General features: G+C 41.8%; 1 protein-coding gene across 5 annotated transcripts in view; it reads right to left on the bottom strand.

Annotated features, from left to right (window-relative positions):
* The window catches only part of CALD1 (caldesmon 1), a 181401-nt gene extending 162612 nt beyond the window's left edge, over positions 1-18789 (bottom strand). For 3 of the 5 annotated variants that reach the window (XM_032642604.1, XM_032642603.1, XM_032642600.1), the window contains exon 1: positions 18550-18789. The gene's annotated coding sequence lies outside the window, so the exon portion shown is untranslated. The remainder of the gene's footprint in view (positions 1-18549) is intronic. The other 2 variants (XM_032642607.1, XM_032642605.1) reach the window with 1 other exon arrangement.
* Between the last annotated feature and the right edge of the window lie 165 nt (positions 18790-18954).

Below are 18954 nucleotides of genomic sequence, written 5' to 3' on the forward strand. Positions count from 1 at the left end.
TTATAAATACTAAATGGTGCATTTTTTCACGTTGTGCCCCAAGTGAAGCAGGTTCTCTTTATATACCAGAAGGCCAATCCAAATGATGCATGTTTGCTTTATCAACCTCTGTAAAAGTCTAGTGGTAATTTATATTGATTACATAATAAGAAACTCCATCCCTGGTACAACATGTTCTTTCAGCTGCAGAGCCACACCTGTAGAAATGCTAACTCACATCTGGCTCCATAAATCTCTTCTTTCTGATCCTCTGGAGAGATACTTTTATGTAAACTATATAGCTACATGTGGAACAGGAAAGACCAAAGCAGATGGCTAAACCCAGTAACCATTTCCACCCCATGGCTTGAGCTCTTACTCTCTTCCTTGATTTTGATGTCTTCCTATTTGAGAAGTCAGTTCAATCATTCCTTTTATGGAAGGTGTCTCCTACCAGCTTTATTTATATGTAGATAACAAACTCACAGTGTGCTGATAATGTTGCTATTAAGAAGTTTTAAGGGCTACCTCTGAGTCAAGAATATTAGTTTCACTCACTGATAAGTAGATTCCTTCAATTAATTTTTTGATATGAAGATAACAAGAAGATACCTACATTTCCTCATCATTATCTTTTTAGAAGTTTTTTTTAAGATTTTTTTGATGTGGACCATTTTCAAAGTCTTTTTTGAATTTGTTACAATATTGCTTCTGTTTTACATTTTGTTTTTTTTGGCCATGAGGCATATGGGATGTTAACTCCCCGACCAGGGATTGTACCTGCACCCCCTGCATTGGAAGGCAAAGTCTTAACCACTGGACCGCCAGGGAAGTCCCTATGTATTTTCATTTTTATTGTTTCCATTGCATGTAAGTGTTATATCTCCACACAAAATCAACTTTAAAAGACAAACCAACTGTTATAAATCAAAAAACTGGTTACCTTGAAAGCAACTCATTTGTAATTAGTGTTTGACCTAAATTTAGCTTTTATTCCCCCTTTAAAGTGATTTGCCAGTAAACGTATAACAACATTAAAGAAGTAACCTTGATAGAAAGGACAATAACAAGTCTTATGAAGGGAAGTTATAAAGCCAAAGATCTAAACAACGTTAGAGCTGGGAGAGAACACATCTAGTCCAACCCCTTCATTACAAGAATTGATGCCCCAAAACGTTGAGTTCCCTGCCTGACATCATCAAGTGAATCAAAGGCAGAAGCTGAATTAAACGGATTCTTTCTGCTATTATCTGCTGCTAACTCATATTTCAGAGAGAGTTTGGAAGCTCAGCCCCTCCATAATTTATGTTTTAGTAATAGGTATTTTTCATAAATTGTGGTGTTTTTTGTTTTGTTTTTTTTGCGGTACGCAGGCCTCTCACTGCTGTGGCCTCTCCCATTGCGGAGCACAGGCTCCGGACGCGCAGGCTCAGCGGCCATGGCTCACGGGCCCAGCCGCTCCGCGGCATGTGGTATCTTCCCAGACTAGGGCACGAACCCGTGTCCCCTGCATCGGCAGGCGAACTCTCAACCACTGCACCACCAGGGAAGCCACAATTGTGGTGTTTTTAAACTGGCCAAAACCTATAGATTTCAAGATTTCGGGGATCTTGGATCAGGTCTTTTTTTCCTTTGTTAGTGTCAAAGCTCTTACAAATAACTGTGATATGACACAGCTAAAGAGCAGAGAGTCAGGAGCCGAACAGCCAGGTAAATCCTTTCACTCTAATGCTTCTGCTTAAAACTGTAAAGTGGGAGTGGGAGGTGCTGCTGGATGTTACCATTTGTTTGGGATGACCAATCTTAGTGAAGCAGAGATAGGGTTCCAGCACCTGGCATCAGGGTGGAACAGGCTGAGGAATCTGCTATCAGCCTCAAGGGAAACAAACCAGAGACCAGAGGAGGCCTTGGGTATTTCAGGTGGAAAGTCCTCAGGGGATAACACAGTCTTCACACATACAATAGAGTTCCGTCAATATCTCTAATTATGTACATATAAAAGTTTCACTATATAAAACATTATTCTGTTTTAAGGGGCTTAAAAAATAAGTAAAGGACATTAGGCAAAACCTAAGGTGATCCAAATAAAGTATGGAGTTTTATTAATAATAATGTTATACACAATGTTTCATCTGTTGTGGAAAATCTGCATAGCAATGTTAATGACAGAGGAAACTGGGGTATGGGTATATGCGAACTCTGTAATGTTCTTGCAACTCTTCTGTAAATTTAAAAATTACTATTCTAAAATAAAATTTTATTTTAAAAATAATAAAAATAAACAGTTTGACCCACCCATATGATTGCTTGTACAAGCTTGGCCCAAGCACACTTGCTAGGATCAAACATGCTCTTCTTCTACCCTTCCCCTTAGGTTCCTGGAGCATTTTTAAACTTTAACATATTTGGCTATAGATATTATAATCACAGACATTATAAAGCACAGCACTTTCACATATGTGATCTCATGTGTTAGAAATTTAAATGCTGATGAAGACAATTTTAGTGAATCTGAGGGTGACAAGATTCTAAGATCTGCAATTGTTCACTATGTACTTTGGTTTCAGAAAAGCTTGTAAAAACCTTTTCTGATTACAGTAGAGAAAAGGCTCAAATTGGATGTTAATTTGTCTTAACCATCCTTCTTCAGCACCTTGGGGTTTCAGAGTGTCTCCAAACAAGATGATTGTCAATATTGCTTTTAAAGGCAAGGGTAAAGGAATGTGCTTGTCCCAGAAGCCTTAAAAAAAAAAAAAAAAAGGGAAAAGAAGAAAAGGCTGAAACTGGGGTTGGGGCAGCTTCTCCAGAAGAAGGAGTAAGCTGAAGCTGTCCAGCACAGAATAATTTTTGGAAAACTTCAAATTCTGAACTTTGAATCTAGAGAGTTTCCTTTATGAATGTATGACTTAACATCTTCTCAGAAAACCAACCAGCAAAAGTCTTCATATTTCAAAGGAAAAATAAAAGAAAACTATGTACTAAAGATACTTTACCACCTAAAGAGCCTTTATATTTAAGATCTCATTGCTCCCTACCTGGGTGTTATAGAGAAGGAAAAAGGCTATTGTCTGTTTCTAATTAAGAAGCCTGAGGCACAGAAGTCTGTTCAAAGTCATACAGGTTATCAGCCATAGACATGAAGCAGGAACTGGGGCCACTTTCCTATTAGACCACCCACCTGTAATCTGAGGTATCCACAAAATATAAGAACCAAGATATCAAAACTTAAACCTCATTGCAAATGCTCTCAGGAAAAAGAATTAGCAAGCTAGAAACTACTCCCAGTGGAAAGAGTAATTGTTTTGTTTTAACAGCATATCTAAGAGCAGAAGTATGGAAAGGCATGAAAAATTTTTTTAAATTCTCAAACTCCTATACTTCTCATTCCCTACTTCCTCAAACACAGGTGGGTCAGCAGCTCCAGGCTGGCTGATATAATCACTCTACGCAATCTGGGGGCACTAGAGAGCTCCTTGGTAGATATTTCCATTCCGTCATTGCCATAACTATATACTTATCCTGCAGAGTGTGTTTGAAAATTTTATTTTTCCTTTCTTTATCCTCAATCTTTTAAAGAAGATATATCTAAGCAAGAGAGACATAACGACACCATGGCTAAAGCATATGGCTACCCAACGGCAATAGAACATTTCCAACAGAATAAATCTCAACGGGAGAAGAAACAACAACAACAAAAAATAGAAGAAGGAAATCAGGGAGGGGCTGAGCGCTACCTTGTCGGTGTTGCGCCCGTGCTTCCCGCGGATAAAGCCACAGAATTGAGTGCTGAAGGTGTAGCCCACCCTGTGATCCACCAGGAGGAGTGCGACATGACTAGCCGCTCTACTCATAATCGCCAAAGGCCAGAAATGACCCAAATTGTTCACCAACAGGCAAACTGGCATATAATCGTTCAATGGACTGTCAGCAAAGCAAGGGAAAGATTGAACGACACGGCAGCCAGGGTCATGGGTGAACGGGGGATCTTTCACAGACACACAGGGCGCCACTTCATGAAGTCCAGGAACAAGTGATAGAGGCGACAGAGGCCAGAGCAGTGGTTCCCTAGGCCTGGGTACATTGATGGGGAGAGGGGCTCCAGGGAGCCTTGTGGACGGAATTCGTCTCCATCTTGATCTGGGAAATAGTTATATGGGTATATACATATGTAAAAATTCTTCCAGCTGTACCCTTAAGATTAGCGCACTTCATTGTATGTATATTACAACTGTGTGTACATTACACCTCCAAAAAAGTGAAGGATGTAACAGTTCATCCTGAGTCAGCCTTTCCCATAGGCTCCAAAATCAAACCAGAAGGATTTAGTGGAGATTCTCTACTTTTGCTATAATGAAATCTCATTTTCGAATAAGTTACTCTCTATCATCTTCAAAAAAGAAAAAAAAAAATAGAAGAAGGAGGGGGGAGGGGAAAAGGGAAGGAGGACTAGGAGTGGGAGGAGAAAGGCAGGAAGGAAGGAAGCAGACACTCCCATAAAGTATCTCCTTTCACCGGTGTTCCCCTCATTTATTAATTTTTAGAGTACTTAAAAAAAGGAGAGAAAATTATGATCAAAACTCTTAAATAAGTAAATAAATAAAAGGACAAGAATGGCTTTTTCCAGCGGACACAGTGCTATACTGTCAAGTATTTCAGACATCTAGAGCTTGGTTTCCAGTAATTCGCAAAAGAAAACTATTCTGTCTTTCTCATTTTAGAGTTGACAAGGAGCTTCCTTGCATGACCCTGATTGATAACTGAAGCGATTTTTCAGAATGAACCATAAATTATGACTGAATCATAAAAAGAACTACATTTGAAAGGGTTCTAAGTCAATGCTTATTCTATCTTGTTACCTCAAAGTTTATTTCTACATATGTTAAGCCTATAGCAGCCATTACTAGGCTTTTGGTATATATTACTTTAGAGGCTAAAATAATCCAGATTACTGAAGTCATAATGAAGGCAACGCACAGTCAGCTTTGACTAATTTTTTTTTTCAGGCTATATATTTTCAACTCTAAAAGGGTATACACGTACACACATTGAAAACGTGTCCTGTAAGTTCCCAGACACATATACAGAACATGTCTGTGTGATAGTTCTAGGTATGGCTGCTTATGTAGTATAGAGATTGTTCTAGTCTCTGAGCAGAGGTGCTGAATTGGTGGACAGTCCAATAAAGGGCTCATCTGAGACCCATGTGATGGTCGTGGTGGTTGTGTAACATTTGATAATGGTGGTGGTGGTTGTGCGTGTGTGTGTGTGTTTTCAAGCATGTAGGCAATCTGTCCTGCATGTATTATGGCAGACAAATGTGGCCTCCCTGAGATGCAGTCAAGATTGTACCAAAACAAAGGGAAGAAGAGGAACTCAAGTGGTGAGACAATACCTGGAGTAGAGTGGAGGAAAGAGAAGAAGTGAGAAGGGGATAAGGGAAAACTGAAACTCACAATGACAAAAATGCAAAAAGGTTCTTGGGGTGGAAACAAAAAGAAGAATCAGAACATAAATGGTGTTGCTGTCTCTTTAAGATCCAGAAACAGAGGGAGTTGTTGCTAGGTGAAGTAGGATCTATGGGAGACAGAGAACAGCCATGGGGAGGATAACTGTCCATCCCAAATTACCCCGATAGTCTCCATTTAGAACCGCTTTTTTAGGAAAATTATTAATAGCTCCTCCTTTCCCTCTCAAAAGTGTCCTGGTTTAGATAATAAATGATAGAATCACCCTCTCTCTAGACCACATCTGGCCTAAGACAGAGAGTAGCTGTAAGCGGGACTAAAGCTAGGAAATGGACACCAAGAAGAGCTTTAAGGAAGGGGTAAAGGGAAACAATGGCTAAAGAAAAAAGGAAAAAAGGAGACCAGGTATAATATGTGGACAATTTGTAACCAATTATGCCAAACACAGTTGAAGTTAGAAAGGCCATTTAGAGAAAAAGTGTATAAAAACCTAAGGCTGGATGGGGAAAAGATAGAAGAAAACAAAGACAAAAGACAAATGATTCAGAACACAAATATGTGTAGGCTCCTATATTTTCCCCTGTATTTGGGGATTAGTGGTTATGATCAGCATGTATAAAAATGACTTAAAATGGCCATCCTGGCTTTCCACCAGCGTAGGCACACACAAAGTCCCATCTGTTGCTGCCTCCCAGCCTGCTGCTCCAAAGCTGCCTCACCTCCTCCTAGCGCTCTGCCTCTGAGCCCTGCAGGCTGCCTCGACCAAGCCTTCCCACCAAGCCCCCTCCCCCACTTCTGATGGCCGCATACCAGACTGTCTGCCACTGTGGTTTCACAGGCTTCCACAGATAGGCCACAGTATGTGAAGCTGCATTTCACTGCGTCATTTCAGAGACCTCTTTTGACTTTTTCCTGGATCAGAATTTTGTATTGCGAAAGGCAGAAAGTAAATGTCAAGGGCAAGTTCAAAAGGCTAAGTGATTTCTAGCTAAGCATTCCCTATGCCCAGAGGGAAGACGGACTACCACCGGCAAGTGGGTCTTTCGCACTTAGAGTTTCAGAAAATACATCTTATAGATTTCTACCACCATTTTGAATTGGGGCATATTATGGGTTGAATTTTGTCTCCCTCAAAATTTTTATGTTGAAGTCCTAATTCCTAGTACCTCAGAACGTGACCTTTTTTGGAAATAGGGTCTTCACAGGGGCAATCAACTTACAGTGAGGTCATTAAGGCGAGCCCTAATTCAATACGACTGGTATCTTTATAAGAAGAAGAAATTTGCATACAGAGAGGACGGTATGTAAACATGAAGATGGCCATCTATAAGCCAAGGGGAGAGGCCTGGAACAGATCCTTCCCTCACAGCCCTCAGAAGGAACCAACCCTGCTGACACCTTGATGTTGGATTTCCAGTCTCCAGAACTGTGAGACAATAGGTTTCCGTTGTTTAAGCCACCTAGTTTGTGGTACTTTGTTATAGCAGTCTGTCCTAGGAAACTAATATCCCAGATGCAGTCTGGTCACAGATGGGAGTTACGAGAAGCTGACCAGACGAATTATAGCTTTTCCATTTCTCTAAGAAGACTAAGTAATGCTTCTTTGGTGTATCTGAAAGAATGGGCACTCCCTATGGCAAGATGGGACTGGACGATCCTGAGGAAAGAATTTCTACTGCTCATGCCTCAGTTTCTCCCTCCATGGAGTTGGTTATAGGGCCTGTGGTCTGAAATCCCCACTAGGACTAATTGGTATGGCAAAGGGTGATCACGGAAATATTCTGAGTTTTGAGCAGGAAGATCAAACTTAAACTGTGGAGCCTTATTAATAAATACACTGAGAATGGCTGGCACGGAAGTAGACTTCTTTAGTCAGTAACTTCTTTAGTCAGTCACTGAAGTGGAGGACTTCCCACATGATCCTCATAGAATCAGCTCTGTCTTGGCCTTTCGAGTACCTAAATTTGACATAATCAAACACCAAAACGGCTTGCCGTTTCGGACAAAGGGTTTAATCCTTCAGTACGTAGTTCCAGACTATCTCCCCTTGAGTTGAGTTAGAGAAAAGGGTGTAACCTGCTTGTTAAACTATCTCTGCTCCCAGAAAAGAAAGCACAAAAATATTTCTGCACGTTTCTTTTCTTTTCTTCTTTTTAAAAGCTGCTGTAGGCCTAGGTTCTCATTCTGTCGAACACTCACTTGAATAACCTCTTGAGTCAGTAGTGAAAGCAATGGTGTTTAGCCCCACTTCCTTATACGGCAGGGAAAGACAATGTGCTTGTCTACTTGAACTGCAGTGTGGCTCTCTGACAAATTATAATGACTGGTTATGGAAACCTCCTGTTCTGGTTTCCATCGCTCTCCCCAGGACAGACACAGAACAGACAGCTGTAGGGAAATGGAAAGGGTTGGAGACAGGGAACAGTGTTGAATTTAGCTCTGCTCTTTGCCAGTTGTGTGACCTTGGGCAACTTATTTAATTTACTTTACTGCCCTGATGTAGTTACCTTCAACCAGAACAGTGCTTGACATCTAACAAGTATGCCAGCAAGGTAGTTGAATGAGTTAGCTTACCTTCTCAACCATCTCTAACCTAAAAGGCTTGGGATAACTACCAATCATTTCTATTTGCTCTCCCTCCTAAGTTCAGTACGTTTTTCCCTAGATAAGTCTCAGTCTTCTCCCCTCTCTCATTCTCTCTTCTTTCCTCTCTCCCTCTCTCACTCCATGTCTAAAACACTGAAAACCTACAAAACAACCTAGCCTCGGGAATAATAAAACCCTTTAGCCATACTAGATAAAGATGATTTGGCATATTAAAAGCAGCACAGGGACTTCCCTGGTGGCGCAGTGGTTAAGAATCCACCTGCCAAAGCAGGGGACACGGGTTGGAGCCCTGGGCCGGGAAGATCCCACATGCTGTGCAGCAACTAAGCCCGTGTGCCACAACTACTGAGCCTGCGCTCTAGAGCCCGTGAGCCACAACTACTGAGCCCTCGTGCACAACTACTGAAAGCCGGCACAGCCTAGAGCCCGTGCTCCGCAACAAGAGAAGCCACCGCAATGAGAAGCTCGCGCACCGCAACAAAGAGTAGCCCCCACTCACCACAACTAGAAAATGCCCATGCGCAGCAATGAAGACCCAACGCAGCCAAAAATAAATAAATAAACAAATTTACTCAAAAAAAATAAAAGCAGCACAGCTCCAATGATAAGGGTAGGGGAGAAAACTCTGTGGTTGAAAGGGATGGTGGAGGTTGTCTGACTCTGCAGAGCAGGGTTGTCCAAGGTCCAGAGACTGGTCTAGTTTAGAAAGTGCTTATGCTGACCTGAAACAGGGTTTCCTGTAACTGTATCTATTGGTCCTAGTTCTACTTCCTGGAGAACCTGACATTAAAGAACTTGACATGACTTCATATCATGGGGCTCCTTTTGCTCCATCTACATGATGGCGGTAGAGTAGGCAACTGGGGAGAGTGGGTGGCTAAGGGCATGGGGACTAAAAAGAGCCCCATGCCTACAGATAGCCCCCACAGGAAGCCACGGCTGATAGCTGACGATTTTTAACTTAGTGCCTATCATGTGCAAAGCAGTTTAGGGGTATTATTTATAGTCCTTATAACAACTACCAAATGGAGGAACAATTATCTCCTTTTTATAGGTGGAGAAACAGGCTAGAAAATGGTAAATTTGAGATTCAAACTCAAGTCTTCCTGATTTCAAAGTGTGTTCTCAAGTAAGTCACATCCCCAGAGCCTCACACAAAATCAAATGGAGTAATTAGGCAGCACAGTGTGGTGGTGGAGTACGTGGACTATGGAGCCAGATTATCTAGGTTTGAATCCTGACTCTGCCACTTATTAGCTGTGTGACGTTAGATGTGTTACTTAGCCTGATTGTAACTCAGTTTCCTCATCTGTAAATCTGATTGTTATGAAGATTATTTATTTGATTCGCTACTTGGCCTGTGTCAGGCGCTGCTGTAAGCACTCAGTACTGATACAATTAGAGAGGAATCAATGAATTCAAACATGAATATTGGCTTCAGCTTTCTTATCAAGAAGAAATTATGGACATTTATTCCTTTGCTCATTTAACTCACATATGAGGCACCCACTATATGTGGGTCAAGGCACTTTTTTAGGCTCAAGTCACAGCACCTGAAAAACACAAAGTCTCTGATTTCATGGTGCTTATGTTCTAGGAGCATAGGAATTTAAAAACGAGTGAAGAAATAAACAGGTAGTCATAAGCATACGTTATGAATATGCATGTAACTAAACAACAAAGGTACCCTGATTGGCTCTTCAGGGTAGAGGCTAACTTTACTGACTTGATACCTTAGGGTCAGTGGTGTGCTAGTAAATGTTTGAAAGCAAGCCTTGGGGGTTGGCAGGTGAGGAGAGTCTGATTTGTAGTATTTTCTAATTTCCAGGGTGTAAATACTTCCATCGTGGTTGATCTCAAGCTCCCAACATGACATCCGTGAATGAAGAACTGGGAGAAGAAGTTCTCTTGCACAGCATTTGGTAGTATTTCCATCATATGGACACAATAGATGTAACTAACCTTGAGAGCACAGATAACAGTAAAACGTAAAATAATTAGGAAGGGATGAGTTTTGAGTATTTATTACCATGGTTTTGATACAATGTATTTAACCCGAAGTCTATATAATTTAATTTTTAATAATGACAGTGCGTAACAACTAGTTCTCAAAATCTTAAAAATTTAACAGTTGGCTTTTGGGAGCTTGCGTGAGCTGGCTCCACACACCACTGTTTAGGGAGCATGGAGAGGGAGACAGTTCAGGGGAAAAGGAGACTGAGTCACTGTCGCGTCATTATTCAGATGCGGGTCCTAATCTAACTCCTTTTTAGCTGCTCTTTTCCAGCAAGCTCTGCTTTCCTGTACACAGTGGAAGCGCTGCTCTGTAAACCAAATACCATCGGTACAAATATAGCAACAATTCTGGCTTTCTTATTGGACCAGTTTGCTCATGCAGAGATAGTTTTAGCCCTACAATCCTTAGTGAATATAATTTATGTACTCGGTGCTCTGAATATGGTAGATTCTTCTGCACAATACAGAGGATGTAACTCCTGACTGTTGAGTAAAGGAAGACCCTAGAGGTGGATTTTCTGTCCTGCAAAAGCAAATTATTCCCCCTTTCCATGAACCTGAGGCCTCTTGTCTCTTAGGGCTCACAGGCTTCTGAAAGGGCCACCCAGGGAAGCACCGAAGGCCCCAGCCTCAGAGGAGATGGATGGCAGGAGTGGAGGAAGCTTCTCCCCTATTCCCACTAAGGATTTGTACATTCCTTACCACAAAGTGGAGAAGACAGAAAAACATTTTCTGTTTTTCTTGGTAAGTTAAATATCAAAAGTAACCAATCTTCAAAACATCCTAAGGACAGGAATACTTAAAGAGACAATTTTTCCTCAAGTTACCCCTCCCCCGAAGCCTAAATTTCACTTAGTAATGGTGGCTGGAACAGGAAGTGGAAATACCATGAGAAATTTTATTCTTGCCACATTTTCAATGCTTTACAAAAGCAAACACTGGAAATCTCATCAGAAAGCTTGACCTTGCCGGGTTGATAACTTTGCAGCCAAACCAAGAGTACTGGAAGCTGGAGGAATTTTCAGATAAATATTCTAGCGCTTCTGGAGGGACTCTTCATCAAAACTGATTATTTGGAATAGACAGCTGTAACTTTTAGAAAGAAATTATTTGAAACTAAACAAGTAGGCTTCTGAGGAATAAGTGACTCCATGCATCTATTATAAGTTATTTTAAGCATAGATGTGCAGAACTGTTTCTCAGGCAGGGTGTTTTAGCAGAATCATCAGGGAGTCTTCACAAACTAGACCCCAGTGGATGGGTCTCAGGGATGTATGTTTTCAGAAAATCCTACAGTTGATTCCAATTAAGACGCTGGTTAAGATCTCCTGGATTATAGGCAAATCAGGCTGCATTGTACAATCCAAATCCGTAAACTGTTAAAATGGCACATTCGTGCTATTAGGAGAAACAATCTGGTGTACTGAAAGGTTAACAGTGTGGGACTCAGGAGATGTGTGTTCTGGAACCACCTTTGCCACTAATTAACTGGGCGACCTTGGTCAAGCCACTTGGTTTGTTCTTTCATTCAACAGATATTTACTGGGCTTCTGTGATGTGCCAGACACTTGGTATATATTAATGAAAAAAATAAATGTTTTTTACGAATCTTACTGACATGAATCAAAGAAACCTACAAATACGTGTATAATTTTACTCGGTGTGGCTAAGCTTTAGTTTCTCATCTGCAAAATGAAAAATAGATTACTGGTTCATTTTCTTTTTCAGAGTTTCTTCTCAAGATCCCAAATTTCTTGCCCCAAACTTCCCACACACAATATAATTACATGTTTTAGGTCCACTGATTGAGAAAATACAATACCAAAAGCTACTATGAATTCAATAACTATTTAAAGTAAATTGACATTTGTGTCATCATAATGCATCTATATAATTAGAAAAATAGTAGCACATGTTGTTTACTCAGTTTGTCAAAATCATTTGCTGCATATATGGACTTGTTTACCTATTGCAATAATTTAGTGGCCTCCCAGGGATCCAAGGTGCAGAGGTTAGGAACCTACAGACCATATCAATCATGTGAAATACAAGATACTTGAGTAGCAATGGCCCTTTTCTTCCACAACAGATGTCACTATCAATGACAGCGTTTTTTTGCCCACAGAGAGTTTAAACTCAGCCTCAGAATCCTTCTCAACACAGTATTCCAGATGGTCACTACCAACTGTTTAAAGCTGGCAAACAGAGGAAAAATTATTGGCACTCCCTGGGCTAAATGGCTCCTAAGGCCCTGCGCAGCTTTAAAAAATCTATGAATCTTATGTATTCAGTTTTGCTGTCTGAGAACACAAATGCCTTCTCCCCTCTCTACGTAAAAGTTCTTCAAATGTTTGAAAGACATCCATGTGGCCCCTACATTTTCTTTCCTTTGGGATAAACAGCTCCAGATCCCTTATCTGTTCCTCATATTCTGTTGTCTCGACCACCTCTGGCCTTTGACGCTCACCCCTGTTGGCATATTTGTCAATATTTCCCTGAAGAACAGCCCAGAACTTCTCTCACTCCCCTTGATAGACACTGAGACATGTGTTCAGTGACTGAAAATTACATTGCAAACATTGCCGAGAACTGAAATGTCCTTGATTGAGAGTATACTAGCTTTTATGCATTAAACTTATTAAGTACTGTGATTTACATTGAGATGTAGTTCTTTTCATTTATTAACATTATTAAGTCATTACGTATTTAATTTTAAAGATTGTCTTACTTTGTGGGAAGCCATATCACACCTATGACTCATATGAAAATACTCAAGTGTTTTTCTTTAGAATCTTTCTAAAATGGATAATTCTTATCTTTTCAATTATCGGTGGTACAAGCTTCCAGGCCAACTCCTTCAAGATCGGCTCATCAGGCCATGCCAAAGTGATAATCAGGAACTGTATGACCCTGACAGTGGGTGTTTGCCTCTCTAGGAATTCAGTCACATAAAAATTCAAATGATATTCATTGATAGCTGTTGGATATTTCAGCTAATTTGCTTTCCATGCCTAACTTTCTCTTCTAACTAAAATTGCCCACTGGGCTTTTTTTTTTACTGCAGCCAGACACACTGGTAATTCATCCATAGGCATGCCAGTAACCCTTGATGTTCCCTCTGCTAAGGGATTTGCCAAAGACAATAGTTACTAGCTGAACCAATCAGATTTCCTCTCTCAGAATTTAACCAGGAAGCACAGAAGGAATTTTCCAGTCTGCAGAACGACAAAAAGCAGCAGCCACATGTGCTGCGGCTGAGTTACATTAATGGCAGCACGTAGACCTCTGCTGAGATTTTTTGACCCACCTTGATTCCAGCCCCATTCTCTTTGGACTTTGGTCCTATCTTGGCTTCTATTCTTGGATTTCCTTGTGATTCCATCCCTTTATTGTTCCACATGTATCTTATAGTTCTGCACCATTACTCAAGCTACTGAAGCTTATTAATATAAGGGTCTCTTTGTTCCGAACCCGGTGTCAAGAGCTCTCACATATGTCGCCGTACCTGTCTGTACACTACCTTGCTAAGCAAGCTCTTGGTTTTTAACCTCCTGACTTCTGATTTTTGCTGTTTCTCTTTTTCTTACCTGGCTATAATTCACATGTTAGCCCACGGGTGTATTTTATGTCCATTCTGGCTTAGACCCTCCTGACACCAGTGGAACTAAAGTCCTTGATATTTCTGGCCCTTGGGTCCCTGGCTGGGGGTTCCGGGCTTGTTCTGGTCCTGCCCCTCTTTAGCACTCAGGTGAAATCTGCCTAGTTCCCCAGCTTGAGACAAGGGAGAGGGAATGTTACAAGTGGGTGTAAAAGGAACTAATTACACGTTCCTACTTACTATGTCTTTCTCCAAGTGAGATGACTTCCTTACAGTCAAGTGCTTTCATCCACGTATTCACAAAACAATGCTAGAAGCCTCAGGAAATGATTAAAAAGTAATTTATCATCAAGTTAGCCATCGTTGGTACATATACATTTTTTAAAAGGAAAGCCGTATACTAAAATGAGTGCTTAATAAGAACACCCTATTCACCTAAAATATTCCCCCAAATATTCATTTTCCTTCAGCCATTCCCTCACTGCTGTTTAGCAATCCTGTTATTAAGCTCTTAGCATACACTTAACAGCAGCCATTCCTGAATTCTCCAGTCCCTAAGCTCCTCACAGAAAACTGCTTCTCTAGAGATGATCTCCTTTCCTTTGAAATGGAGGCCATATGAGGTAATCTCCTTCTATATTTGTGTGTATTTACACCTTTCTGTCTTCCTTCCAAAGAATCTGGGAAACAAGGAAGGACACCTCCTCTCATGTTTTGGTCCCATCCACCCTTGTCTCCACTGGGGATCAAGACTTTACCTCACTCCCCACCCCCGACTGCCCCCCTCCACCCCTGACCACCCCCCCCGCTCAAGGGTTTCTCACAGGTCGGTCAGAAAGGCGGGTTCGCAAAGGACCTTGAGGGGTTAGAGTTTTTATCAGGTTCTCGAAGATGTTCAGGAGAAAAACAACAACAACACAGGGAAGAACAGCTGACCGGGCAGCCCCGTCACCTCTTCCTCACAGCCCCCGGTCACTCTTTCCTTCTCCCCTTCGCTCCCAACACTCACCCACCACCAGCCAGCTGTGAGTTGGGGGTGAGAAGCAGAGTGGCTCTTTACCACAGAAATGGCTCTACCATCTCCTCTGTCCGCTCTAACCTTTCTCCCTTGGCCTAAAAACGTGACGACGTGTTCCCCTGCCTCGAACATATCTGGGCTTGACCCTTCTGCTTTCGTCTGGACTTCCTCCTAGAGCCGGGCCACTGCAAGTTGTCAGTGTTGGATCAAGAAAACCCCCTGTTTGGACTGGGGGTGGAAGAACTAGAGAATCTGGTAGAGGCGGAGGCCTGGGGGAGGGAAGTTAGGGATGCCACCCAGGGACAATTACAGGGGACCCAGTTGGGGGTACTAAAGACTGAGGCAAACAGAGACGAGAGGGCAGATCCAGGGAGCAGTCTGGTCTCAATACCAACAGGAACCACAGCCAGGTGCTCCTGATTACCTCAGCCTCCTTACAAGGCCCAGGCTTGACATGCTGGGATTAGTTCCATGCTTTTGGCTGGAGGCAGAGAAGCTGCCTCATTTACTAAGGCCTTTCTGTTGTCAGCACCTTGTCATTGGTCTTCCATTCAACTAGATCTTCAGGTTCCTGGATACGGCCTTATACCATTGACGACCCGTCTTATTGGCCCCCTGATACCTGTGTCCTCCTGGTCTCGGATTACCAAAGCCAAAATTTAGACAACATTGGGGTGGACCAGTATTCCCTAACTCTGGGTTCAGGGTTTTAGAAAGAAGTAGGATCTAGAAGGTGTCACTCAAGGGTCCTCAAATATGAGGAAGGAAGGAGCAGATAATTAGGGAAAATAGATAAGAAGTAGAGATACCAGCCAAAATGAGCATAATGTCCAGAGGACTCAAACTGCAGGCAGTGGAGTATACAGCCTATAGAGAAGAGGGGGCAAACAGCTCCATCTCATTTACACATCTTAACCACTGTTGGAGGTGCGAGAAACATTAGAATGCCCACTCTACAGATGAGGTCAAAGAGTTGATGACTCCCCTCAAAGGTTTGGGCTTTTTAAATAGGGGAACCAGTACTGGGACTGACCTCTCCTGAGTGGAGCCAGAGCTACAAGTAACTCTTTAAATTAACCAACTACTCAGAACCTATAAGCCTCTCTCCAATAATAAACTTGGATTAACTTGATGGATGAAGGACTTTCAATAAGGAGCAAATGGTTCTATTTTGGGGCTTTGAGAGAATCTACCCAGAAAACTCTTTTTTAAAGTCTGAAAATTCTTTGGCAGCATCCTTCTAACCTCCTCCTTAGTCCTACCATGCTATTTGCATACCACTTCGTCAGCATTTTCCCCTGTCTCCCACCGGGGCCTCACCCTACCATGTTTCTGAGACATGTGATAGACTGCAGGCAGGTGGGCAACCAGCTACTCCCTCCTCATGCCCATGTCTAAGTCACTTTTTTGTCTTGCTAAAGAATGACTAACTAGTAACCATCCTACCACGAAAATGACAAATGGAGACAACTGCATGTGCTTCTAAGAAAAGGCCTCCTAAGGTACATTTTACTTATCAGAACAGAAAATATGTAGGCTGGACTCTGGAACTTTCCATGGCTGAACACAGGACCACCCTATACCATCTGCCCCAGAGCAGGAGACCCTCAGGCCAAGGACCACCCTATACCATCTGCCCCAGAGCAGGAGACCCTCAGGCCAATCATAGGAGCCAATCAGAATTGCTAATAGCCTCACTGTCAGGGCATACTTATATGTATCTCGCTTAAATCCTTTAAACTTCAGTTTGAACCTTCTCTTAACTTTAATGTAAGAATTGTGTATTTATTTAAAGCAATCTTTTGATCCTAATTATTTAAATTGTGCATTCTACTGGTTTTGAACAATGGAAACAACCCAGCCTGTTACCTGTGGATCAATTCATAGTACATTCCTTGTGTGTGCTAAGATCAACTTTTTATTAGTGACTTTTTATTCAGCCTTTTGCCATTGTATTTCTCTTTATTGAATGATTTTAATAAAATGAAAATTTTTGCACCGTGGTTTCATGTGCTCCGTTTACCTCCCTATTTGGGGAGATGTGTCCTAGCTAATATTCAACAAGAGGAAAGTAGCACAAAGAGTGGCCTAAATTCCTACGTAAGGTAAAACATCCAAATCCCCCTGTTCCGTCACTATGTACAGCAGAACACTTAAAGCATTATTTCAAAAAAATGGGTTTTTCTGGTTGTTGGGGGTGAGAGACCACACGAGGAGGCTGGGAGAGAGCGGTGGTAGCAAAGTTTGAACTCTCAGGGATTCGGAGATGTTGGTTTCAAAATGGAATTTATCCTCAAATCCCAAGATTATAGATTTCCTTCCAAATTGCATTCCCAACACGGCTTAGAGAACAGTTGAAAAAGAAATTGCTCTCCATATTTTGATTGACATTAAAAACACTGTGAAAATAGTCTGGAACTTGATCTCTTCGAGGGAAGGACAATAATCAAACTATAGCTTTTGCCTGCAGCCTTTCTTTCACACTTACTCAGAACTGTTCCAGGAAAAGAAATTCACAGGGAATTTTGTACTCATATATCACTTCTAGAAGGAGAGGGAGGCATTCTCAAGAAAATTATCCCCAAACTTTTAAATACAAAGAAAGAAGATTAATGAATCGCAACACAAAACCACCTCTATCCATGGAATAAAATCAAACTGAGTCAGTCATTTGGAGCTGGAAACCTTTAACATCCAGGTTTATTTTTTTAAAAAGATCAGATTTGCCCTTCTTGCTACATACCACCTAGTCTTCACTTAAGTTCTAGACATCCATGTCTGGTTTTGCCAAACACATTAGAAGGATTTTACTATTTCAGTTTACAAGTCCATCTGCATAGCCCTATTAATCGAAGGGATCCATGAATACCAAGTACTTTGTTCTCACCCATTTTTTTGACCATGCATTTCATTGCTACAGCACTAAAATTCCCCCACCCTTTACAATCAGCTCTCTCTAAAAGGAATTCCAGGCTACTACCAACTAGCTGCCTTGTACTACTGTTTAAGATGCCCCAATATGTCGGACTATCTTGAAATGAAAGGCTGTTTCCTCCCTTTTCAGAACACACTTGCAACCTACACCTTTTTCAAATTCTCTAGTGACACTCAGGCATGTTTTCAAACAGAAAGTAAGATTTTCTTAAGAATAGTTTGGTCGGATGTTAAATGCGATTTCTAAAAACACACCCTCTAGCACATGCATTCTCTCATTATTAGGTTTTATAGGAAACAGATCACGGGAGGCATCTTCTGTCTCAGCAAATATCATATCAGTTACATTAACCCAGCCGGTGCTAAATGCCAGTGCTCTTCCCCACTCTGACCTGATTTCCTTGCAGCTCTAGAAGTTTAGTCTTAAACACTGGTAGCAGAATAAAATGTAAATGACTTTGGTTACAAATGATCACTTTTTGGCTTCTCATCAGCCTAAAAAGTTATTGTTCTTTTTAAAGCAGAACCTCTTTAAATCTCTGATAATAAAAGATGCAGCAGAGACTTCTGGTGTGAGCAGACAGGCACAGAACGGCTACTGACACTGACCTATGGCTATCAGGTATAACCCCCATGACACTCCTGAACAAAAGGCTATCTTATCAAAGTTGCCAGTGGTCCCTGAATATACGTCTCTATATAATCGCTCCTCTCGTCCCAACTCTAAGAACAAAACTTGAGATCTCATCCTGTTTGTCTTCCGGGAACATCTGCAGGGTAGCAAAGCCCGGTCTGGCTCTGAGAATTTGTATGGTTTACTGGCGTTTACAATCTTGCATCTCCAGCTACCTTGGCCAGGAATGTTGACTGAAACCCGGAGAAAGTCCCCATACTCTCTGGAGGAGATTATAAGAAAGCCCTCTGTGCCTTACCTCTCAGGCTGAAACTTCTTCCCAGGGACTAAGTCGGAAAGGAAGGACTGATTTCTTTAAGCAGAAGCACAGCAAGAGTGCAGGCAGGCAGGCAGCCTAATACACACTGCTCTATTCAATAAAACTCCACACCGCCCTTCCTTAGCCCCTCCCAGAAGTCCATGCTAAGTGAACACATATCCCCTATGTTTACAGTCGGCATCGGTGGTATGCATTGTCCTGTAGTTTTTCTAATAGGCAGCCAATGACGACACCCCAGCCGAGGTGGATGCAGCCTGCCTGTGGAGATGCCTGTCATTCCCTAGGCATGCTCAGGAAATCACTCATCAGAAAAACCAAGACCTAAAAAGCTCTGAAGCTGCGTGCAGGCTGCCAAAACCAGCCTGCTACATGCCCTTTTTTGGT

The sequence above is a fragment of the Phocoena sinus genome, chromosome 9 (genome assembly GCF_008692025.1).
Source record: "Phocoena sinus isolate mPhoSin1 chromosome 9, mPhoSin1.pri, whole genome shotgun sequence".
NCBI classification, from domain to species: Eukaryota; Metazoa; Chordata; class Mammalia; order Artiodactyla; family Phocoenidae; genus Phocoena; species Phocoena sinus.